Source organism: Rhea americana, unplaced genomic scaffold, assembly GCF_003343005.1.
Source record: "Rhea americana isolate MKP2758 unplaced genomic scaffold, rheAme1 scaffold_195, whole genome shotgun sequence".
Lineage (NCBI taxonomy): Eukaryota > Metazoa > Chordata > Aves > Rheiformes > Rheidae > Rhea > Rhea americana.
In genome coordinates, this window is record NW_028186094.1 from 87,758 (window position 1) to 106,832 (window position 19,075).

At 46.2% G+C, this 19,075-nt stretch overlaps 1 protein-coding gene across 5 annotated transcripts in view; it reads left to right on the top strand.

Annotated features, from left to right (window-relative positions):
* Nucleotides 1-19,075, top strand: part of HIVEP3 (HIVEP zinc finger 3) — a 141,586-nt gene that overhangs the window by 21,024 nt on the left and 101,487 nt on the right. For 2 of the 5 annotated variants that reach the window (XM_085302955.1, XM_085302959.1), the window contains exon 2: nucleotides 3,615-3,710. The exons of 2 other annotated variants lie outside the window; for them this stretch is intronic. The gene's annotated coding sequence lies outside the window, so the exon portion shown is untranslated. Of the gene's footprint in view, nucleotides 1-3,614; nucleotides 3,711-3,735; nucleotides 3,765-19,075 lie in introns of those variants that run through there. One more of the 5 variants, XM_085302957.1, reaches the window with a different exon arrangement.

Consider the following 19,075-nt stretch of genomic DNA (forward strand, 5'->3'; position numbering starts at 1 on the left):
GGAGAATTGATAAGAAAACCCCAAATTCCCACGCCATGGTGATGGGATTCTCCTTTCCCATTCATACTTACCCAGTACTCAAATAGCAACTCTGGCAGTCGCATGTATGGAAAACTTGAAAGTCCTGACCATGCTTTCAGCTTCTGTTAATGTAATTTAGCATCAGGAAAGAAAGGGATGAGTGAGGAATGTGTGACCAGCTGGGAGTGTGCAGACCACCAGAAAGTGCCCTGAGGACCACTGCATTAGACCAGTGTGCTACATCAGAGGAGATGGAAAAACTAATAGTACTCAAAAGGAAAAAAAAAAGAAAAAAAAAAAGAAAAGTGGAAACAGTTTCAAAGAGGCCTTATCGGGCAGTGGGTAATTTTTGCACATCCTGGGCCATGCTGGTGAAGGGATGGGGAAGTAGTGTAACCCCTCAGAAACCTGAGGGGAGGAAWGAAGCCTGACCTTCACAAGCAAAGTGAAATGTGGTTCTTTTAACCACAGTAGACCTGAGGGCAGGCCCTTTCCTGACTAAATGCTAGTTTCTAACAAAGGATTTGCACAAAACTGCCCATCGTGGCCTAGGCTTAACCCCGTACAACCTTGACACTGCAGTCGGGGAGGAAACTCAGGGGAAACCTCTCCCTTCATTTTCCCATTTAAGCAAAACCACTCTTTTTCCACAGAAGAAAGGCCACAGCCACTGCGTAAACACCTTTGTATTAATTGCATTTGAAAGGCGGTATTTGTACTGTTCAGGGGGAAAAATATCTTGACCTTTTGTATGTTGTAATATAGAGGTCAACTGAGAAGAGAACACTTAGGGTGTGTTTGGTGTGACSGGAAGATTCAAGGGTGTTGGTTAAACCCAACAAAAATCCATATCATGTCTTTTGAGGAAATYTTTGAATGTGTCATGCTGTGGCCATGCTCCTGTGAGCTCTATTTCATTTACGATATGACTGAGTTCATTTTGCTAGAGTTCAAATTGATTAAGAAAATGGACTTCTTGCTGTATTCAGCCCCTTTGCATCAGTGGGTTACATTATCTGTCCTTTAGTGACAAACCCAAGTTCTTGATGCTGTTAGCCAAGCCAACCTGAGCTGGTTGTGGTGCAGCGAACCATGCAGAGCTTGGTGCTGAGCTCYGGGTGTGATCTGTTTTCTGGGGCAAGAGGCAAACTGGATGCGCCGCTGAGGTTCGTAACCCTAGCAATTGGGAAAGATCATCTTTTGACTAGTAATTGGAGGAAGCCAGATGTGAAACTTAATATAAGGTGGAAACCTACTGAATTTATCCAACCCTCAGTCCAATTGGGGAGGGCAGGGGCAGTCCCACATGTTCTGGTTTAGAGTCCTTCTGGGCCTGTTAGTGTATCTGGTGTCTGACTGCATCCGTACAATTCCTTGAAGACCTTAAGCAACTGCACCTGCTTCTACCAAAGTGACTCAAGCTAAGGGAGTTGAGGGGGGGGGGGGACCACAAGGGCATGTGAATGCAATTAAACAAATAAGACTATGAAGCCTTTTTACCTCATACTCTTATGTTCATCTCTGTCCAGAATGAGAGAAGCTGAAATTAGGTGTGAAACTGGACTGTTGAGGAAATAATACGCACACAGAAAGCAAACGTAGTGTATGGTAGTTTCTCATTTTTAGCAYTGAAAGCATTTTGGGGATGCAGTTCATTTGAAGCTGCTCTGTGGCTGACTGGAGATAGGCCAGATTGGTGTTGGTAACAGGTTTCCAATCATTAATTCTCCTCAAAAGCGGTGTTCTGTTTATAGAGTGAAACAACAACTCTGTTGATGTTCACCCCGAAAAGCCTGACCTGTTAGGTTCCTTGTTTGGCTGCCAGTGTAATTCTTTCTACCATAGGGACCTCACATCATCGTTATTTCATTGTTAGATGACTTTTTTGGCTCAACCCTGGCTTTACAGTCTGGAGTCAGAGAGGAACATAGGCTTGGCAAGAGTTTTTTTGGAGTAGTGATTTTTTTATCACGAGTTTGGAGTGCTCTGAGGCAGGTTTGCTGAGAGACCTGTACCAGCTCTATTGGTGCTGCTTTACACCAGGGAAGAGATGGTTTTAGCGTATGTACCATATAGTGGCAATATATGCTTATCAAGCATGTACTGAGAAGCTGAGCAAAATAAGAAACCTTGGTGATAGCTCTCATTTTTGCCAGGAAAACCCTTTGTATAGTCATTTTGCTAATTGCTATAGAAGAAGCATGAAAACTATTTTGCTGAATGCAAGCATACATTTTAAGGGTACATAGCTTTTTTACATAGCTTGGGTTGCAACATCACTCCTCTACTTTCTTTTAAAAATCCCAAAGTTGCCTCTTTACAGCTGCCTGGACTCAAAACTCAGGGTTATCTTGTTCTGTCCTCTGAGCTCATCCCTGGCCTGGGCTCCATCCATCCCTCCTCCCCCTCCAGCCTGGAACTGGGATCCCACTTGGGAGCCAGGAAAAACACCACTGAAATCCTTTTGCCATCACCCCCTGGAACAGGAACCCCCTCTGCAGATCTCRCTGGATCTGCTCGCAGCCGTATGAAGGAACACTCCGTCTCCCCCTTTTAGTAGAAGGGATCGGGCTTGCAGTTTGCTGCGGGCTGTAATTAATTAATAGAAATTAAAAGAAAGAAAGAAGAGAGGGTCGAGACCCCTCCTCGACGCAGCCGGGAGGGAGGTGGGACGTGAGCTCAGAGTTTCCCTTCGCTGGAAGCCCCGGCCGGGAGCGTGGGCAGTGCTGCCGCTCCCTCCCGCCGCCCCGTGGGGACGCACAAGGGTCCCCTTTCGGCGTGGGACCCCCCCTTACCCCCCGTCCCCCCCCCCCTCCTCCCCGCGGGGAGCGGAGCTCCCGCCCCGGCCGGCGCCCGAGGGCAGCGGGCGCCCCTGGAGCCCGGTGCGGGCAGCGCCTCGGGGGATGGGGGGAGCTGGCGAGGGAGGGCTGGGACCGATGGGGAGGGGGAGCGAGGAGGAGGAGGAGGTGGGGGAGAAAGGCGGCGAGGGAGGGGTGGAGAGGGGGGGGAGAGCCGCGCTGGCGGCGGCGTGCCGGCAGCCCGCTCCGTCCACCAGCCTCGGGGCTCCCCGCCGGGCTCGGCCGCCTCCCCCCCTACCCCCTCCCCCGCCCTCCACGCCATCGCGGCAGCGAGCGGCCCCCGCTCCGCTCCGCTCTGCTCCGCTCCGCTCCGCCCCGACGGCTCGGCCGCGGCCGCGCTCCCGCGCCCTCCGACGGCCCCGGCTGCTGCGGGCAGCGCGCTGCCGCCGGGCGTGCGAGAGGGACGAGGCTCCGCGGGAGTTTTCACCCCCCTTCCCCCTCCTCAACCCCTCTTCCCCCGGGGCGGGCGTCTGCGGAGAGGCGCTGCCCGCGTCCCCGGCTCGCCGCGAGTTGTGCAATGCCCCGGAGGCAGCCAGGGGCTGAAGGATTCCCTTGTCTGCGCCGAAAGCCACCGCAGCTGCCTGACAACAGGAAACAATGTGTAGTGAATGGAAAAAAAAAAAAAAAAAAAAAAAAAAGAGAGAGAGAAAAAAAGGGGGGGTGGCGCTGCCTGAACAACTTCCCTTTACATCACTGCCCAAATAAGGAGCTTTAAACTAACCTTTTCTATTGCAGCCCGGGCAGAAGATCCCCCTGGAGTCCCAGGGTCCCTACCTCTCACCGGGCAGAGTCATGGGAGAGCCGCGGCTGCAGTGCGGGGGGCATGTGCAGGTAACAAATCTGATCGCTTCKTTCCAGGCACTCAGCGCTTGGAGGGAGGGGGAGGTAATTTCTTTTTTATTTATTTCCTTTTATTTTTTTCTCTTATCTCAGCTGTGGTCAGTGCTGAAAGGGGTGGCTGGGGGGGGGGGAGAAGCGCAGCAGATCCGGCGCAAGTGAATTAAAAGCACTTGTAACACTCGGGCATGTCTCCCTGATGAGGTCACTGTAATGAGTAACCAGGAGTTACTGGATGTCGGACTACTGTATACTGTAAACACGAAGGGCTTGTTTCTCTTGATCCTCCGCCAGGCAGCCCCGGTGCCTGCACTGGCAAATAAATAAACTGTAGTTCGAGTCTTAATTGGCGGGCACCTCTAATTAAGGTCCACCAAGCCGAGGACTTTCACTCCTTGCAGCATGTGGCACCGGCGCTTGGGGAGCTGTCTGTCTGGGACGGATTTCCTCCTTATCATTTGTACAGGAAAGCGAGCGGGGAGTGGAAGGGTTGTTCTTGGGCGACACGTGACTCTAGTGAGAAGCTGTACTGGTAAAAATTCATGAGCGAGCGCCTACCGAATTGACTTTCCCAACGTAGAGTGAAAAATATCTGCTAGATWACTGCAGGAAGGTGAGCAGGGAAAAATCTGCTGGATACAGAGAAGGAGGGCCAGTATCTGGGGCTGACCCACTGGGCATTTTATCCTTTTAAGTGTTTTGCTGCTGATTAGCACCTGCGCATCAGCATAAAATGAGGCAGCCTTAAAATGCATTAAGTCTGAGTAAATGAGCGCTAACAACTTAAGCTTCTTAATCCTTCTTGATGGAAATTAATAACATTTTCTCGCGCACCCAAAGGTGTGATCAGAAATGCAGACCCACATTGAGCTGCTCTATGCAAATGGGCAAATTGGTATTCCGGAAAAGGTGCTGTGCTGTTTTTTTTTTTTTTTTTTTTAAAAAAAGACTCATTCTTTAGCTAATTGGCCAACCATTGTGAAAGCGCCTGGTACTTTTACCCAGTTGCCCTCTGGTGAGTGGAAATGGCTGGAGCAGCTGACACGGTGATTTATGGTGTGAGCAATACAATCCAAACCCTGCTCTGCTGCTAGAGGATAACCTGTAGCTTATAGGCTTTTAGTTTCTCTGTGTCAGAAGATTATTAGAGTCAGTGTCAGGGGCACTTTTAACCTTCAAGGTTTGGAAAGCAAGCAGTTAGACGTCCTAATAGCCCCTCCTACACCTTTCGCGTGTCTCTTGTATTACTGGGCTTCAGAAATCCCCCTAGTATGTGAAGTGGAGGAGAGCTGTCCATGCATGTTGGAGACTATGTTTTTCTCAGTATTTCAGGAACTTTCTTTCTTTCTTTTTTTTTTTCTCAGAAAAATGTGCACTGGGTTACCAGAGTRTGTATTTCCAGTAAGAATAGGTGGGGTTCCTGTGGGATGGGACATCTTAGCTCCCATTTGGCTCACAAGTTTCAACAGACTCCACAGTTCGTTACTGTGATCCTCRTTGCCCCCATCCCCTTCTTCCCCCACTGATGATCTTGGTAGACACGTCCAACTAGGAAGGTCCTGGAAATCTGTTTTCTTTTTATCCCTAGAGAAGTGTGCTTTAGCAAATGATAAATGCTGGAGTAGGAGATGTAGGGTAATATATGCTGTCCTGTCTTGCTTCTGTGAAGAAAGGCCTTCTGTCTCCAAAGCTTCTCATTCCAGTGAAGAAAAAGAACATAGCAGTCATTACTAACAAAAGGGAAAAAAATAATAGAGAACTTCTGTAAATTGTGCATCAAAGACAAACTTTCAGAAGTGACTAATTAATTGATAACTGCGTTTGCCACCAAGCTGCTTCTTTGGTGCTTCATGTCACCTGGGACGTGCTCGGCACATCCAGAGGTGCATCCCTTAGGAAGTGTTTGCCTTTGAGGAACCTCTTGCCTCTTCTAGGGGAGCTATTGGAGTATGAAGGAGGGGGACGTGTTCTTATTCGCTATGGCTGATCATTTTAATCCTAAACCGCAATGGGTGTTTCTAATTTCTCTGTGTGAGGCATAAGCTATTTCGGAAAGATTTGTATGTCCCACTGCGGCTTCTATGCTGCGCTCCCGGTATTTTAACAAGGGAGTCTCACAAGATTTCTTTTCCTTCTGCCCTGGTGAGTGGCCTTTCCAGGTGCACGTGTGGCAGCAAAAGCAGAGCCGGGACTGCAGACTCTGCTCGTTTGTTTTCCCATCTGAGCAAAAGCATGTTTGCGCAACCATGGCTGAAGAGGGAGCGGAGCCGTGGGGCAGGCAAACTCGGAAATATTTAGAGTTTGCTCTTGAAAAATATACAGAGGCTGTCAATAGAATAGTGCAGTGTTCAGCTCGCGCGAGCGTGATCGGATGTGGGGGACTACTGAGGGGATCCGGACGGGTAAGTCCTTTGAGAAAAGGCTCCGAAAATAACATTTATTCTGAAGCTGAAAACAAAAGTGCTGTTGAGAAGCCTTTGCTGAGCCCCGGGGGTGGGGGGGGGGGGAAGGCATCACTGGCATGGGTGGTTTAGCAGTAATCGGAGAGAGTAGGGAAGTGCATCCAGGCTTGGGAAATCACCGCGGCCATCCTGCCGATTGGGTGGCAGGTCGTTAGCGAGGGGCTCCTGGGAACTCCCCGCCGCCCTACGTCACTGGCCGATTCCCCGTGGCCCCGTGGTAGCTCCTTTTGCGTTAGAATAGCTGGATTTCCTCTGGTTTCCTCCAATCTCCCCTGATCATCCAGGTTCCTGCTGACTCTGTGCTCAGAGGAGCTCTGCCGTCATAGCTTCTGGCCACGTTTGGCTGCACATGCTGAATGCAAAAAGCGTTTCAGCAGACTCGCCATTTCTAGATCGTTTTAAAGCGTTTAGTTTCTTGGCAAGGGGGTCAAAAAAWTTTTTTTTAAAATCCACCCGCTGGAAGGGAAAGCAATTTATTTAAAATATACATTCAACACCGTTGTCTCAGACTTTAACAAGACTGCTTGTTAGTCGATCTTTATGGCTCTGCTGGGATCAGCAGCCAGTAGGGCTYGTTCCGATGCTGGCGAACTGTTTATTCTGCTTTCCATTCTGCCCATTACACTTGCCGAATTCTTCCCACCTTTTGCTTGTTAATCTGGGCCTGTCAGAGCGACTGATTTCTCGCTTGTGCTCCCTCTCCTGGGCTCTGCCGAGACCACCTTGTACGAGGACAGTTGTGATTAGCGCTCGCACTGCTGCGCAACGTGAATTGGAAACGTAGGCTTTCCGAGGCCAGCTCTGCGTGGTCGGCTGGGATCTCGGTCTCTGTAATCGGTGCAGTAATCAGAATAGTTTTTTTTTTTTTTTTTTTTTCTGCCTCGCTCTAATTGCACGCCTGCATAAGGTGGACCTTTTAGTGAGCATCAAAGGAAGCTTTGTGTGTCAGGGAGGGCCCGTGTTAAAGCGACTAGGGGATTATTCAATCATTCAAAAAACATTTGGTAAAAGTAAATGTGCTGTAAATCTGCCTTGTCCTCTACCTTGTCTCGCACAGTCCCTGCTCCCCAGCAAGTCCAGGCCATGAGTAGTCCATGTAGTAAGCTTTTACTTGCTACCCACTGCTCTGAGCTTTCTTAGAAGGCGAGCAAGGATTGCATGTGCAGTGGGKTAAGGTGAGGAAATACATGGTGCAGAGCAGACTGAGATGAGCAGAGAAGTCCCTGAGCATATACTACATGCAAATCTTCTGGGAAGCCTTTCTCCCTTAGAGGAAAAGTGATAACTAATCAATTTAAATACATTTTCTTTTAAACATCTTTTTTTTCAGTGGCACAAAAGTTTTGATTTGGAGGCATTTTCCTTCTGGGAACTTCTCAGTAACTTTTAAGCAGGGATAAATAAAAGGAAAGCATGAGTAAAATCAATTTTTCTACACCACCAAAATGGCCTTACTATGAGTTGGGTTTGTTCTTCACTGCCTTCAGACCTAGGCAATGTCTCACCCTGGCACAAAGCGCTTCTAGAGCAACACTATTGGAGTGAGTTAGTGGGGAGTTAGGATCAGGCTGATCAACTGCTTGGACTTTGTAGGCTCCCTGTTCAATAAGCCATTAGTAGGGTTTCGCAGCGCTGGGGGGCTTTGGGGTTTGAGTTATTTTGCTCTGCTTTATTTAATAATAAATGACTTAATGACATGCAGAATTTAGGATCCTGGAAGGTAAGGCGTGTCAAAAATGCCTAGATCCAACGAAACTGGATGTTGGATTTCAGTTTCTGCAATAATATTCCTCTCGGATGCATCGAAGCCTGGAGGCTTTTGCTGAGCCCTCTTGTTTGGTGGTACAATTTAGAAGGGAAATCTCAGTAGAAGCCAATAAAATTGAACCTGGCCCTTTTCCCAGCAAACCTGGTTTTAAGTGTAGTAGTTCCCTGAAGTCTTTATTGCTACACTCCTACATCCAAATTGTAATCCAACTACTGTGTTGCTTAGATGGTCTCTGCTGAAAGGCAGTTGACTACTTTGCGGAACCTAAAAGGAACAAAGTCGGCACAAACTTTAATTATATAACCACCTACTGTTATTTTTCATAGGAATTATTAGGAGATTTTAAGTCTCAGACACACATGGACTGGACTTCTTCAACTTCGGGTGTAGGATTAGTTTCTTGGTAGACCAGTCTAGAAGTAATGTTGTAATGGATCTGTGAGCTGGCAGCGATGTCAGGACCCAAGTGGCGTTGCGCTGCGAGCTGGTTGCGTTCCTGACGCAGAGCAGGGTATGGGCTTGTGGTGAAAGGCTAGTAAGCCAAGTGCATGATTGGACACATGCTTCCCGAATGAAATAGAGTAAGGTGTGCAAGCTGTGGCTTTAATGCTTCAGAAGTCTCTGTCTCCCCTAAAAATGAGGGTGTGCAGTCTCCAGTCGTTTGATCTAGCAGACGGGAAAGAGGGGTTGTTGTTTAGGTAGTGGCGGACAAGGTTTGCAAAACAAGTTGTGAAATACGAAGAGCTTCTGCAAGCTTTTTAGGGAGTTAAGAGTAAAACACCTTGGGCCCCTGACCTCTAGCTGGTGCCTCCTGCMCCAGACTGCTGGGAGTTGCCCAGAAAAGGATGTCTGGTAGAAAAATCTTTACCCATTCCCTTCTTTTTAGGTTGGTGTTCTGAGCAGTGAGGACCCCAAGGGAAGCAGCAACCAACCCAGGGCCAAAGCAGCAGATTTGTCACCAAATGGAATGTGTTTCAGAGTTTTCCATGAGGCATCACTGRCTCTTTAAATAGCTGCCCACGGGTTTCATTTGTTTCCTCCTGCCCTTTATTCGGTTTTCTTGGTTTTGTTTCCTTCTGGGGAGATCTACTAATGTAAACTAAAAATACAGGCAAACTGARGAGGGGGCTAAAATAAGGTGACTAGGAATAATAAAAAAGAAAAACTTTCATGAAGTTCACAAGTTTCAGAGAGCTGGGGGACAACACGCATCACCTGTAAAATAAGAGCAGCTGTAGATTGCTTTGCTGGGTTAATTAGGACTTGGCAGCAGGTTGGTAATTTGCAGTTGCCACCCTCCCTGCCACCGGGGTGTAAATCTGATAAACTCCCTTAGAGTCACTAGAGCTAYGCTGAGTTATATCAGCTGGGGATCTGACACTTGGGAAGCAGCAATTTAAGGGTGATTAGCTGGTTTGGCTTGGTGAAGGAGAGAGATGTAATCCCTTTTCCTTTGGGGGATGCAGGCTCTGTGAGAACAAGGGCTGCGTGGTGCTTTGTGAGTGGGTTTTCCTTAGATGGGCTGGTTATGGCAGTTATTCTTTGTACAAGTGGAAATAGCGAAGGAATTTCTTCAGTCAAGTTTGAGGAAGCCTCTTGGCGTCCCCGCTTGAGTTATGGTCTGAACTCAGAGATCTCTGTAACGGAGGAAGTCAGGGCTGGTAGGGGCAGGATAAAGTATTTTTGTGTGTGTTTGAAGAGAGCAGAAATGTGTTGTGTCTTGGCACATTTGAAAGAGGAAAATAAAATTTGGGTTGTGTTTAAAATAAGGATGGCTTCATTTTTAAGATGCGGAGTATTTGAGTTTGGAACAAAACAGTGCAATAAAAGGTCAGAATAGAACCAAGTATAAAAATAGAGTTGTAGATATCTGCAGAAGAATGTGAAGCTTTTCTGTGTTGGAAGGGAAGTCAAGCTGGGTGTTTAATTATCTCCCACAAACCTGCTTGTAGGTCTCAGGTATTTCCTTCATGACTTTCTCGGACTAAAATTAACAAAAACCGAAGAGAACCCACTCTTCCCCACCATTTCTCCACTCTGTTTACGTGAGAAAATTGGCCAGGAYGCAACAATGTGACCACTGTATTTTGGAATAAGCACACGTTTCTTTTAGAACCGAGAATCTCTGCTGGAAGTTATTCTGCAAGAATTTAGAAGCGTTTCTGGCCAATATCCTTTTGTGGAAAAGTGCGTGCCTCAGTTCCCACTTCTGTAAAATGGGGTTAAAAATATTCTCCCACCCTCCCAGGAGCATTGCCACGCTCCTGCCACAGCAGTTTGTAAAACACCACAGAGTATTTTCCACCGGTGTGAAAAACGCTAAATAAAGGTAAAATGATACTATTTTTAATAATATTCTTAGTGTTTCATGCTACGGTGAATGACTACGGTAACTATGGAAATGTGTCATGGTAAAGGTTTGTAGTTGCAGTTTGAGAGCTGTCTAGGCTGAGGAAGCTGATGGTCCGCACTAATGGTCTGCCAGCTGCCCAAAAGACTGCAGAAAGGGGTGATGGAGATCCAGGAACGCCCCGAGGTGTCTCTTGYGCCTTATGGGTAGACCTTTCAGTAGCACAGCCTAGATCTTCACGTTAGCAATCAGCGACTCGCYGGCTAATGAGTTTGCTGCCGTGGTTTGCAGCCCTCCTAAGCCATTCCTTTCTAACTCATGGCGTGTTTATTAAAACTGAATTCTTGCTGCTTTTCGAAACGCTTTCAAATGGCGCCGTTTGCGTTCAGGAACAGCAAAGAGTTCAAGGCTAGAACCGTGACTGCCAAGCCGAAGCGTTTTTCGCAACCCTAAGGCAATGCTGKGCTGCTTTCTTTTGCTGAAGAAAAGCCTGAAGTGTTGGTTTTATTACGCAGGTCTTGGGYCTTTAAAGATGTTCAGGGAAAGTCCCAGACGAGGTGTTGGTTGCCTTATAGTCTCCATGGAATATAGTTTCTTTTTCATTCTGCCTGTAATTCATTGCCACAGACACAGTCCGCTGCCTGCGTGTTTTGACCTGGCATCCACCTGCGGGCATTTGCTGCAAAGTTAGAAAATATTTTGTGCTCATATTTGCATAATCTGAATTGAGAATAATTCAAAAGATAGGCAATGTTACGCCAAAATGTTAAGCCAGCAATTAAATTTTTCTAAGTAAACGAGTGTGAAAGTAGAAATGAAGGCAATCAAAGACGTCAATATAGCAAAAAGCGTCGAATCCCTATTCTTCTCAACTGGAGCTAAGTCATCCTGGGCAGTTAGTCATGTATCTAGTCTGCCCTGGGAGGTTTTGGTTGTGGATGAAGATAAAAAGATATCACAAAAATTGAATGGAAAATTTGAATGAATTTGAGTGCTGAAGGGGGATAGGTCAGAAAACCTCGACTGTCTGGTGCTTCTCCTTCCTGCTTCTGCACCAGTGCTGTGTCAGAACCGAAAAAGCCTTTTGCAGGGCAGGAAACTCCATTCTGAGTGTTTTGTCCTGATTTTCAGGAGACCTGGAGTCTGTTTTGGTGTGTAAGCCCCAGAGCTCAAGCTGCCTGCCCTTGAGGCTCCGGTAAAGATCAAGGGTGCAGAGGTTCAGAGGATCATAAACATCCTTGGCTCCAGGGGAAGAAAACCCCTCACAGGACACCTCATAGGACATCTCTTTCTGCACCACAGATACAGTGATCCCRAATTTATGAGCCAAACAACACAGCCAAGGAAGAAATCAGTCACTTCCATGAGAGCTTGGTGCTTTATAGCACCATGTTATCCTAAACCTTAGTGTCCTTCTCACAGTTCTGGCCATCCTTGACCTTGTTTTGTCCTGCCTTCCTATGAAAAATATACCCAGTATCATGCTTGGGAGGTTCCTTTGGGAATAAAGTCATGGGTTAGGTCGCTATTCAAGGGTGCAGCATTGCATGTGCGTGCGTAGGGGGTATCTGCACATGTGTCATCGCTAAGCTACGTGTTGGAAAAGCGATGTTCAGACTCGGTTTGCAGTGGTGTTGCGTGGCTGCACTGGCCGGAGCGGGCGCCTTGTACCTGGGCTCTTCCAGGCTCCGCGAGAATCGCTGCTGGTGCTGCAGGGCCTGTGTGTGCTCGATGGGCGAGGGTGTGTGTATGTGTGAGAGCGAGTGCAGGGGATGTTTTCCATTTAACAGTGTTATTTCTGGCACTGCCGCTTTTTCTGGAGTCACTGTGGAAACTGTTATGCTTGGGGGTTCATCAAGGAAACACTAAGTTCTTCTAGGGAGAAATATATGAAGCAAGTGGCTGTGATACTGGCTTCATGAGGGCTCATTTTAATTGGGAGCAGTGTTTTCAGGAGACTTTTTATTGGCCGTGTTTCTAACGGAGCGAAGAAATGGCTTAAGTGAAATGGCAGTGAAGAGCAACCAGTGTGCTGGAAAGGGGCAGTTTGGTGTTTGGACATTCCGGTGCTGCATGGGGTAGTGGTGTTTCACTATACAGTTATTCACAGTTATTAATAGTTAGAAGTCAGATTTTCTTTTGAAGAGTGTGGGGGGAGGAAAGATTCTTATTTCAAGTAAGTATCGCTGAGRTCGATAGCATCTGCCCGCAAAACGGTGATAGTTTCGGCCCCGTCTTAGAGAAATACTAGGAGGTAAAGGTGCAGGTGATTTAATTTGATAATTTTAATTCTTCTTCTTCTTMTTMTTATTATTATTTAGATCTATTAATGGGTGTCTTACTCCACCACATCCACAAACGGCTCTATTTTTGTAGACCAGTGTGGCTTCACCTTGTGGCTGAGGCTAGGTTTGGGAATGCCTAGGTGCCATGGTACCTGATCCAGGAATATTTCCTCTCTGCGCCTCCACTGTGGAAGGGCTGAGGGTAGAGTAAGCCCGTGGACCAGCTGTTTTGTCCAAACTGGAGTTTGTGCCGGTGTCMAGGAGCAGGCGCCGGCCCCGTGCCTGCTCTTGTGGTTGCGCTGCGCTCTTGCTCTCCTTGCTGTGCATGCRCACGAGTTGCCTCGCCGCCCCTTCGTGCGCTGCGAGCATGCCGGACGTGCGTGCTGCTGGCGGGATTTGGGGACAAAAATAGCAGTAAATAACCGCAAGGAGAGCCTTGGCACGCAGCTGGAGCGTGTGCTCCATGGGCTGGCCCATGCAATCCGGCCCCCAGGCCTAAGCCTGCTGCAATTCCCATGGCCACAGGCAAGCATGAGGGTGTTCGACCTGCTGCTTCCGCTGGCTCTCAGCACACACGCTGTCAGCTCTGGGCCTCCTCTTCCTCCTGTAACGTGGTAGCACGCTGGCTGATAACAAAGTGATTTGCAGAGACTGCGTTTCAATAGCGCGACGTTGCTCCAGGGATAACGGTAACAACGCTACTTCCTCAGACCGGGAGGAGGTTCCCAGAGAACTTCAGAACTCATTTTATAGACACAACACGTAGCAGAGAGATCCTGAGYGCCTGCTTGAGGTTGTGAAGCACTGGCAGTTTTCACAAACATGAGCTGTTAACCCGTTTTTCCCATTTCCCATTTTTCTCTCTAGATGTAGAAATGAGCCTAGTATTTCTCCCCTGTCCGTGCTCCACAGACTGGGTGGTTGTTATCTGTTATCAAGCAGCTGCTCTGACCCAGTCTAGAAACTGGTTTATACTACTTCTGTCATTAAGAGCAGGAGAAGGATCTGACATGCTGAATCACATCAAAAGTTCACCTAGTTCAGAGGCCTGACTCTGCACAGGAATAACAGGAGGATGCAACAAGCCTTGCGATACACTGAATGTGGGAGAAACTTCTTCCCAGTCAAAGTATTCATGTTCATCACCATTAACCACTTTTAATTTATGATCTGCACGATACCATCACATACTAGAAACTACATATACAGAAAAACTGGATGTGTGGTTGCATCTTCAGGGAGCTTGCAATCACAGGCAAAAATCAAAATAAGAGAGCATATCGATAAGGGGAAGGGAAAGGGTTACTGTGACCAGGTGGTGGGGTGAGTTTGCTAGCTCTCATGTGTGTGGTGTATTTTACTGGTGGTACTTAGAGTGCTCTTTCTTCACCGGCATCTGTGGAAGGGCTGATATCGGAAGGAGGAAAGGAGGTTTTGTCTGCACTATACATATTTGATGTTTAACGAGTATGCATTTTAATAGCTACCTTAATAAGTTACTCAGAGTCGCCTCTCACTTTATTTCTGGATCTCTGGAGGCATTCTGTTTGCTTAACACTCTTAAAGCCTTCGTAGCATTCGACAAATGATTTATCACTATTGATTTATATGGCACCCGGTACAAGCTTCACGCCGGTGGTGTGCAAAAATTATGGCTCGTGCAGGACCRCTTCACCCACCACTGAAACAGAGACTCTTCTGATTAACAGCAGAGAGGAGAATAAGATGGACAGATTCATACAATTTGATGACCTCAGCGATTAATTATTTATTGAGCTTTTAATTTTGCATCTATCATTCTAGCTCTGTCTCCTCTGACTTCCCAGAGTAGTTGTCTGGGGAGGTAAAGCATCAACAGATACCTCTGGAGTGGTGAGGTTTGCAGCTTTGTATTGAAGGCAGGTTGGTTTTGCTGTGCGTTAACCCCTGATGCTTCAGCTGCTGCTCTGCAGAGCTTCTAAGCATCTGCTTTGCCCTTTAGKATTTCAAGTTTTCAGAGCCTCTTAGTTTTAAGCCCAAAGATCCAGGTTTCCCCAGGTACTGTGAGCTATAGGGCAGATGATGGTGTCAGTCGTTCCCAGCCCTACAGCTAGTACATGTACAGGTCTCTCTGATTTTTCTCCATCTTCAGCGCTGTGGAGAGAGAAGAGCTGCCACTGTTGTTCTTAGCAGTCCCATAACACTTGCAGCTCAACATGAAAACTCTGCTCTCACTGGGCCTGATGCTTCAGGGCTTCCAGCAGATGTCTGCAGGTATCAAGAAGGCAGTTTTTTTAAATGCATAAGCAGCTGACTATGTTCTGGTTTGGTTTGTCTTTTTTTTCTTCCTTTTTTTTTTTTTTTTTCTTTGAAAGGTCAAGGACAGCCAGAAGTATGAGAAGGACACTAAGGTTTAGGATAACATGGTGCTATAAAGCACCAAGCTCTCATGGAAGTGACTGATTTCTTCCTTGGCTGTGTTGTTTGGCTCATAAATTCGGGATCACTGTATCTGTGGTGCAGAAAGAGATGTCCTATGAGGTGTCCYGTGAGGGGTTTTCTTCCCCTGGAGCCAAGGATGTTTATGATCCTCTGAACCTCTGCACCCTTGATCTTTACCGGAGCCTCAAGGGCAGGCAGCTTGAGCTCTGGGGCTTACACACCAAAAGAGACTCCAGGTCTCCTGTCAATGCTTGCACTTACTGTCTTTTGTAGAARTCACAAGGGAAATGTGCAGGAAGTGAGAAAAGGTGATCCAGTGCACCMTTCCAGGCCCAGCTCCTGCAGCTATGCAGGAGCCTTCAGTGTCTTGCACAGTGGAGTGCACAGAGCAGCAATCTGGGACCAGGGAGGCCCAATCTCTCTTCTTCATCCACTGAATGCAGCAGGYACATCTGTCCTTCCAGCTCTGCCATGGTTCCCACTTGTATAATGCAAACAAGAACGATCATTCATCCTTTTAGGACAAGGATCATTAAGGAGGCTCTCATCAGTTGGTCAGATATTCCCACTAGGTAATCGAGAGGAAAGGTTAGGATTGTTCCTAAGAAGGTCTGTGAGATAAGAAATGAAACTGTGAACAAGGTGCTTTCTGTCGTAAAAASCAATTCTTTCCTCTGTGGCTGGACAGGAGAAGTGTTGAAATCTGGTTCTTACACGCTCCATTCCTGAAAGGATCCTGCATTACATCACGATGAATCCARGTAGAAAAGTAGGAGCCATAAGCTGAACTCTTCCCTCAGGTGACTTCAGGCTGGCTTAGCTCAGGCCTGTTTCTTTCAATGCCAGGAACAGCACGTTGGGGCCCCCACGCAGGGAAAAAAATGTCACATTAACCAAACCTCTTACCACACGCTTTCTTTTTGCCTTTCGGAGTCGCAGGTTTTTATTGATGACCTGGGCTCGTTTACGCTGAAGATCCACTCTTCTCTTTAGTTCATTTGGTGCTGTGGAGAGAACTGATGGGAATCGCCACAATAAAATTTTAATTAAATGCCAAGCAGTAATTTGCAGTGAATGAAATGTGGTACCTGCAGTATGCTGTTGACATCTGTTCACAGACCCACAGGGCCATTAGTGACTTTCAAAAGCCAGAGAAAAGCGCAGGTCCACTTACCTTGTTTTTTATTCTTTCAGTCTGTGGCAGAGAGACCTATTATGTTGAATATTTTATAGCGGTGCATTGTTGCCATCCTTCCTGTGAGTCATTTTTCCCCAAGAAGCCCATGCTCACTATGTTATTTAACCCCTTTAGAGTGTTTTAAGGGTGATTGTAAATCTTTGGCAGGACTGGTCTTCTACATGCTGCACTCGTGCTGCTGTATTACTGCACAATTTCAGGAAGCAAAAACTTCTTTACTGTTCAGCCATCTGCATGCTTGGTGGAAGGTCCACCGGAGTCTGGAGAGTGGCACAGATGGCCCTGTCACCTGTAGGCTCAGGCCAGCTTGCTTTTAAGTTGTGAAAAGCAGTTGCTTTCCACGGAGGCTCTCCCCACCCGTGCCCGAGTCTACTGGAACATGATGAAGTCTGCCTGAGTCCTAAAAAGGAACATTTCCAACCCCATAGTACGAGGAGTTTGGCCCAAATTTGTCAGAGATGTTTCAAAGGGTGGATGAYTCTTGGCGGAGAGTTTCTGTAATGTTTGTTGATCTCTTTCTTTTCACTCTTTTTGCCCCGTTCCGTGAAGTTGTATGTGCCTATGCACGTACCTTTGAACTTTCATTTTGGAGGTTCTTGTAGACAGTTGTGTCCTCTAAAACCATGTTCAGTGATTCTTCCATGTGATACATTGAGTTCTTCTCAGGCTTTATTTTCTTTTTTCTTTTTTCTTTTTTTAAAAGACTCACTTTATTTTGGGGGGTGGGGGTGGGAGATTTCTCACTTTCTCTAGATTTCTGACATTAAGAAACCTGGAACTAACTCCAATGTTATGTGTTACACTGATTTTTCAGCAGAGCTCCTGCTGTGCGGCTTCATAGGTTTAAGGCCAAAAATACACGCAAGTTTCATTTAAATAACTGTAGTGGAAACTTTCTATGGAAAGAAGACACCCAAAAAAGCCCCTGAAAGAACAAAGTAATTGCCTTACAGAATGACTTCCTTTTGCTGCATTGTTTTCCGTTTGCATCAGCCGTTTGTCTCCTTTGGGCTGTGCAATTGTGGTTCTTTGGTGTGTCATCCAGCAAAAGTACAGCAGAATTTCTGTAGAAGAAGAGAATTGCTACTTTTTCTCTGTTATAAGGCAAAAAACAAAAAACAAACAATCAAAAAAAACACCAAACCTCAACTGTACTCTGTACGAATTGGGTCTGAGACATGAATGGAATTTTAAAATTATAATTAGTCCTGAAAGCTTTGCTCAAGGGTTATACTTTTGTGTAGTCCTTCAGAGCCCTTCAGATAAAGAATGTGAGTGTTAGCACAGAAATTGCTAGTATGTGGGAGCTTCTTGACCAATGAGATGAAAATATTGTGGCATTTCAGCATCTGCAATGCAGAGATGTGTTTTTGTTTCAAATACCTTTTCTAAACTGTTGACCACATTGTGGCAAACAAAGCTCATTTTGTTACATGGGTGCTTTATCAGGCTGTTGAGGCTTGAAAACCCCCAACAAGGTTCTGGTTTCTCTTCCGGACCCCAGCATGATTGCATTGACTTTCCCAGTGAGCTGCAGAACATGTGATTTCTCCTGGCATTACTCACGTGGCGGGAAGTTCAAAGTTAGCTTTCTTCCATTCATTCTCGGGTGGATATTCGTATTTTGCAGGCTGGAAAGTGAAATGTTCATTTGGGACTGTTGGGAAGATTAAGCAAAGTTTTTTGGTTTAATGAGCCGCCTTACTTTCTACTTGTAAATGCTACCTTGTGTTCTGCAGCGAGATTCTGTTTTCTTTTTAACACTGTTTTCTATCACTGGTCAGGTCCTGAGTCTCACAAAGTGTTAGTTCAATCCCAGTTCGTAGCCTCACTCCATTCCTTTAGTTCAGCAGAATATTTTCACTTTGCAAAAGTATAAAAAGTTAAAATGCTTAAAACTTTCCATGCCTGTGACTGTGTTTACTTCTATTTGTCCTTAGTTATTTCTGAAGGCCATGATCATCCTTTGTCATATCTTGAAAAAAAAATCTGAAATAGCATAATGAAGTAAAATTAAAACCARTAAGCACCAGAAGTGTGCCACGTGAATAATTGTCATTGATACGGTTGTGTGAAAGATGAATGAATAGCTATAGAAAATGCTTGACGTGAATAGCTATGTCATGCTTGACAGCAGAAGATTTCTTTTGAGAACATTGAATTTTAAATGTGTATACAAACCTCGGGAAGCAGGGGGCCTGCAGATTTCCCGAGGGTCTTCAAGTAAAGACATAACCGTGTTTGTGATAACATAGAAAATACGTGCGGTATCTAGATTAGGTTTCTTCATTTTCCATGCACTTTTTTTTTTTTTTTTTTTTTTTTTTTTTTTTTTTTTTTTTTTTTTTCTGGATTTCTGCCATACCAGAAAGGTTGGAGCTGTCTGTCTGAGGAGGTGCTGCTGGTCCTCTACAGGAAGATGACTAACAGGGCTGCATCCCACCCTTTCATGCCACCTTTTCATTGGAAATGCTTGATTTGAACATGCAGTGGTCTACTGAGCAAATTCCCAGAAGATGAAAGACAAGATCTTCTGGACTTCTTGATCATCCAGAAAACTTCTGAAAGTTTGTGGTTTAATTCATAGCGAGCAACCTTTTGAGAACATGCAGACTGGTTTTGTATTTGAAGGAGAATYCTTTATATTCAAAGGGGAGTGTAGATGAATTCTTTCTTTTTGGCTATTTATTGCTCCAAAATCTGCTGGACTCGTTTTTCTTTTTTAAACTTGTTTGTGGCTTGCAAGATCTTTTGCTGAAAATGCGTCTCTSTCACCTAAGACTGCAGCTTCAGGCTTTTGCGTCACTTCTTGCCTCCTGTTTAGGAACAGGAAAAAAAATGGTGAAGATGGATTTATAATAGGTGCATGGAAAAC